Here is a 6,340-nt window from a genome sequence, read left to right on the forward strand (position 1 = left end):
GGCACTGGGAAAGTCCCAGACTGCACTTCAGGGAAGCCCTGGGGCGGCCAAGCTGTAGCCACTGGCAGTGAAACGGATTTGTTTGCATTTTCTTTTCTCCCAGTTTGTGCACACATAGCGGAAAGAATGCAGCAAACATACACACTCTCTGAAACCCCTTGTATTGTCAGAAATAAAAGTACCTCCCAGCTGGGAGCCCAAGAAGGACACCATATTACACTCTCAATTCCTTATGATACAATTTTGAGACCTCACACACATTGATTTTTACAGTTTACCTAACCTATTGGAATTCACCATGACATCACTTGTTACCATCCACCATTGAGTGCTTATTCACATGAACTCCCCGTGTAAGTGCACTTATTGATTATGTATTAGCTGAGTTGGCCCTATTTTGTTGATTCTTTGCTGCTTTCAGCCAGTTTGGTCTGGGTTTTCTAACTGCAGACCCTCTTGGACAGGTGAGGTCGCTGTTGGTCAAACGCTCATTCATGTGTCTTCAAAGCCATCTTTACACTCTAACTTTTTCTTAAGTAATGTTCCCTGCTCTTTTTTTTTTTTTGTGCATACCTGCACAGTTTAAATTGGAGCAGAATAGTATTTGTATCCACAAACTTGAGCACGACGTGTTGGGCATACTGGAGCAAAACAGCAGGCTGTGATCTCTACAGTAAGTAAAACTCTTAGACTTGTTAATACCAAACTGATAAATTGTTTCAATATTGGGGTAAAAGAAGAAAATAGGTTTGACAACCAGTTCCACCATTCAATTCCTTTTGTGTCCTGTCTTATGTTTCATACTAAAGCTTTTAAGTTTTTCAATTGGGCTTTTATTGGTTTATTGTCATCTGTGAGACTGAAACAACAAAGTCCTTCCAAATCTCCATGCCCAGGGTTGGCCCTAAGTAACAAGTAATCTATAGCTGCTCTATTTGGCAGGATTTCTTCCCTGTTCGAATGTTGTTCCTCTTGTAGTAAGGCAATCAAAGTGGAATTGGCATATAGAGTTTTTGCTAGTGTACAGGCCACCTTTGTCACTTGAAGGTTGGCATCTAGTGCTACTGCAGGGACTCCCACCAAGGGCAGGCTTAAAGCTTTGCTCAACAGATTTCCATTTGAGTGCTGACCCCTGGGGAAAACCACTAGTTACAGGCCTGCAACTAAACTATGCGCCCTCTGAGCTCTGCCCTTCAGCCAGGCCCCCATCCACCTCACTGTCCACTCATCTAGCCCACACTGCCTAAGCTTACCTATGAGGATGTTACAGGACACAGTGTCAAAAGCCTTGCTGAAGTCGAGGTAGACAACGTCCACTGCTCTCCCCTCTTCCACCCAGCCAGTCATGCCACCATAGAAGGCTATCAGGTTGGCCTAGCATGATTTCCCCTTGGTGAATCCATGTTGATCACTCCATGTTCTCCACTGCCTTGATCTTACTCTGACCTTCCTGCAGCTCTGCTTGCAGCTTTTCTGTGATGTTCTGTGAAAACAAATGCAGAGCAAGTTACTGGCACCTGCCATCGGGTTCAGCTTTTTCCTCTTTCTGTCTCAAAATCACATTCCTTCAGGCACTTCTTTCTGCTTTGCTCCCCAGCTCTGCTGCCGCTGTAACCCGTCCTTCCTGTTGCTCATCTCTGGAGCTTACCAGGCTCTGTGCTTTCAGGGCCTGCAGTACTCCTCGCCTCCTCGCATCCAGGACTCGGGATGTCTTTCCTTGTTTCTGCCCTTCACTCTGTTACCTGGCTCTCCCAGCCTCTCCCAGCTTACAGCCAGTTGCCAACCACCTCTTCTTTCAACCTCCCCTACTCCTCACACTGACCTGCCCCTTCTCTTGCTGCTCTTTCACCTCCTGCCTGAGCTGCTGGTAGGTTTCTCTTAACTCTCCCTGAGTTTGGAGCAGCGTCTCTCATGCTCCTTTTCCAGCAGGACCTGCACAGAAATAAAGAGAAGATGGGTTTAAACTTCCTATACAAAAATTCTGTGGCAAGACTCAAGACTGTTGGGCTCGCACATTCTCAAAGCGTAATGCCACTGGTCCCCCCAGTCATTATCTGCCCCCTTGGAGAAACAGCTTCCTAAGTGAGACTGGCATTATAAATGTGGTCAATCCATGATCCATCTGTGACTGAATCTCCAACAAAACCTTAGTTAGCTAACATGAAAATATGTGTCATTTCCTAAGCGTCTTGTCTTGCTGGTGAGAGTATCCCTCGTCTTCTGCTGTGTCCTATTTGTCTTTCAATAGTGACTATTGCACCTCGCCAGCAGTATAGAAAATGCAAGGCTGCCAGAGGCAGCAGTCTGCATAAAGAGGACTTTGGGAGGAACACAAGGAGGACTCTCAGTGTATGATGGGGTTCCTTTGTAACAGAAGATCTGGGAACAGAATAGCTTACCAGCAAGTGACTTAAAACACAGCCCAGATGGCACCTCTGGTTTACTGCTCAGAAATATGTCAGAGGAGTCCTTAAAAAAATGTTTCTTTTGCCAGCAATCTTGCCATGCCCCTCTCGTCCCCCCTAAACAAAAACCCATCCTCATGAGGATTCAGTCCTACAAACTCAGTTTTGCCTTAAACGTAGTTAAGGCTATAAGCACGCATCAGTGAATATCAAGAGAGGACGGTTAAAGAGAACTGTCAAGATACCCTGAGGTAAGCCTTAAAAAAAAAAAAAAACACAAAAGCAGCACGAAAATATCAACTGAAAGGTGATGCTCCTGCCTGGCTTCCTATGAGAGGTCTCATTCCCAGTCCCAGACATAGCCCTGCTCACCTTTTTCCTCACCAAATTCCACGTAGAAAACATGGAGGGCATGCTCCACGCAGCCCGATATCCAGCCATCTCCCACAGCTCTAGCCTTGCAAAAAACCACAAAACTTCTCCTTTCACACTCTTTACCTCTTGCTTGGCATTGTCCATTCTGGTTCCCCCCTCTTCTCATTGAGCTGCCATGGCAGCATGCTGCTGCTCTGTCCGCAAGACCTCTCACGCCGCCTTTTTGCATTTCCAGTCCTACATCTGGGTTGGGGCAATCCCAAGCACAAATACAGGCTCGGCGGGGAATGGATCAAGTGCAGCCCTGAGGAGAAGGACCTGAGGGTGCTGACTGACGAGAAGCTCAACATGAGCCGGCAATGTGCAATCGCAACCATATCCTGGGCTGCATCAGAAGAAGTGTGGCCAGCAGGTCGGGGAAGTGATTCTGCCCCTCTACTCCACTCTCGTGAGACCCCACCCGGAGTACTGCCTCCAGCTCTGGAGGCCCCAACATAAGAAAGAGATGGGCCTGTTGGAGTGGGTCCAGAGGAGGGCCACGAAGATGGTCCGAGGGCTGGAGCACTTCTCCTAAGAGGAAAGGCTGAGAGAGTTGGGGTTGTTCAGCCTGGAGAAGAGAAGGCTGTCTGGGGAGACATTAAAGCAGCCTTCCAGTACTAAAAGAGGGCCTACATGAAAGATGGAGAGGAACTTCTTATCAGGGAGTGGAGTGATAGGACAAGAGGTAATAGTTTTAAACTGAAAAAGGATAGATTTAGACTAGATATTAGGAAGAAATTCTAACCCTGGGGGTTAGGCAGGCCCAAGGGGTGCGTCGACTAACTCTGCCTCCAGGAAGGCTCTGCCTTGGGAAAAATGCACCACAAGCTGGAGTAGGAGGAGGACACTGCGTGCATTCCACAAGTAGAGAAGCCCAAGCTTTTCCAAGTACGGCACCAAGGCAAGCAGGAGAAGGTTGGACTCTCCCTCAAGAGTGCCCTGGAGCCTGGACGTGGCTGGATGAGCTGGAGGGGCACATTGCCCGGCACCCGGACACCCTTCTGCTTGCTGCAGGCAGAGCCCCACCCCCCACGATTGCACAGTGCCAGAAACCAGTCCAGAAAGCTGACAAGTCCTCCTTTTTGTCCCCGCGCCAGGGTGCCAGCAGCTTCCCTCTGCTCCGACAAAGGAGGAGCGCCAAGAGCAGCCCAGTCAAAAGCTACTCTGCTTCCTTGCCCCCCCCCCAGTCCCCACAATTCCCATCCCTTCCTCGGCTCAAAACCGCATCCTTTTGCAGCAAGCCCTCCCACCTGCTTACCCGTAAGCCAGGCTGGGCAGAGAGGTGGGACGCCCTGCTAACTCTCCCCGGCCCGACCACCGCTGAGTCCCTCCCAGCTCCCCGCGCACATCCTAAGGCCCCAGACTAGCCCTGCATGTCCCAGGCTCCCGGGCTGAGCCCTCTCCATCGGCCCGTTGCTCACCTCTCCCCGCTTCCCCACCGCGCTCTGCAGTGCGTCCACGTTTCGGATGCCAGCAGTGAGGTGGTGCTCCATGGCTCCTTCCAAGAGCTATTCTGGAACTGCGACCCTGCGCTGGCACCTCTCGCTCCAGAGGCACTCAGCTGTGGCCACCACAGCCAGTCTCCCAGCGCGTGGTTATATAGAGCAATCGCACATTGTTGCATCGTCACGTTGCCGCGACATCGCACTGTTGCATCATCGTGTTGCCTCGCCGCCACCCGGCTGCTGCCTGGTCGCCCTGGGGCCCGCCTGGAGGCCCTTCTGGACACGCATGCGGGCCACCCCCTCCCGCTGACCCCGCTCTCGGCAAGGACAAGAGGCAATAGGAACAAACTGAAACATGGGAAATTCTGACTGAGCCTAAGGAAAACCTTCTTTACTTTGTGGGTGACAGAGCACTGGAACTGGCTGCCCAGAGATGTTGTGGAGTCTCCTTCTCTGGAGATATTTAAAACCCGCCTGGATGCAATCCTGTGCAACCTGCTTTAGGTGAATCTGCTTTCGCAGGGGGGTTGGACTAGATGATCTTCATAGGTCCCTTCCAACCCCTTACCATGCTGTGTGATTCTGTGAGAAGAGACACACAAGGAAGAAACCAAAACCATCAAAGAGGAAATTAATATCCTTCTTCAGCGGGGGGCTGCTCTACAAAAACAGGTGACTGAAAGAGCAATAGCTACTCTAGTCATCAAACAGGTGGTCTCTCCCCTTCCTGCTTTTCCATTGCAGAGCAGGCTAATGGGGTAATCATAGAATCGTAGAATGGTCTAGGTTGGAAGAGACCTTAAAGACCATCTAGTTCCAACTCCTCTGCCGTGGGCAGGGACACCTCCCAGTAGACCAGGTTGCTCAAAGCCCCATCCAGCCTGGGCTTGAACACTTTCAGGGATGGGGCCTCAACAACTTCTCTGTTAATTCCTCTGGCTGCCATCATACTGTGGTCTCCATTTCAGATGGTCTGAAGGAGACTTACTGGTCAGCTGAACCTCAGCTGCTGCCCTGGACAGTTGGGCTAGTCCTTTTGCCTGTTTGCCAGCAATCATCAGAATGGATTTCTGCTGATCTTGTTTTTAAAGGTGTTTTTTCAGATGAACACGGGGACCCACTTAGATTTTTAAACAAGTTGGCTGTATCCATTGTGAATCTGGTGCTTGCACGACAGGGTGAAATTTAAAGTTGTTCTTTCCCTTTCTTCACAGTGTGTGATATGGCTGACAGTGACAAGCTGTAGTCCTTGATTGCTTTGTTATGTTTTACTTGAGGTGGAAGAGTTGACATCTCAGCTAGCAGTCTCTGGAGAGTCCCTAAAGAGGGAGGCTATGACTCTACATCAAGAGGTGGTGTCTTTGGGAAGGAAACTCAAGAACACTGAGAAGCAAAGAAAGGATGTCCTGGTGAAGCTGGCAGATGCCATAAAGAGCCATTTCTTACACATTTTTTGGCCTTCTATTAATAAATTATAGAATTATAGAATGGTTTAGGTTGGAAGGACCTTGAAAATCCCTTGAAAATTCCCACCCCCTTGTCATGGGCAGGAATACCTCCCACCAGACCAAGCTGCTCAAAGCCCCTTCCAGCCTGGCGTTGAACACCTCCAGGGATGGAGCCTCAACAGCCTCTCTGGGCAACCTGGGCACCAGTGCCTTACAACCCTCAAAGTAAAAAACTGAGAGACGATGGTGGCGCACGATGGCTGTGGGAAGAGCAGCCCGAAGGCGTGAGCCCTTGGCTGAGAGCTGGCTGACTCCTTGGCAGCCGCAGTGCTGGAGCCCAAAGCTGCTGTTGCGGCGGCAGAGACTCGGGAGCTGGGCTGAACCTCTGCAGCATGGCAGGGTCCCTGTCTTGTGCCCTTGGCGGGAAGGTGTTCTGTGTGGCTGTGGGCACTGGGGGGGCAGTTGTCCTGTTTGGGTTTGTCTCCGAGTCACAGTGGGGTTTTACGTTCCTGTTAATAAAAGCCATTTTGCACTGTTTTGGAACAACAAAGAGAGTGGTTGGTAAATGCGTGGGTGAGGGGAAGTTGGTGAGCGGCAGCCACGGCCCCGCTCCCCCCGGCTGCCTGGG

The sequence above is a fragment of the Charadrius vociferus genome, unplaced genomic scaffold (genome assembly GCF_000708025.1).
Source record: "Charadrius vociferus isolate BGI_N301 unplaced genomic scaffold, ASM70802v2 scaffold225, whole genome shotgun sequence".
NCBI classification, from domain to species: domain Eukaryota; kingdom Metazoa; phylum Chordata; class Aves; order Charadriiformes; family Charadriidae; genus Charadrius; species Charadrius vociferus.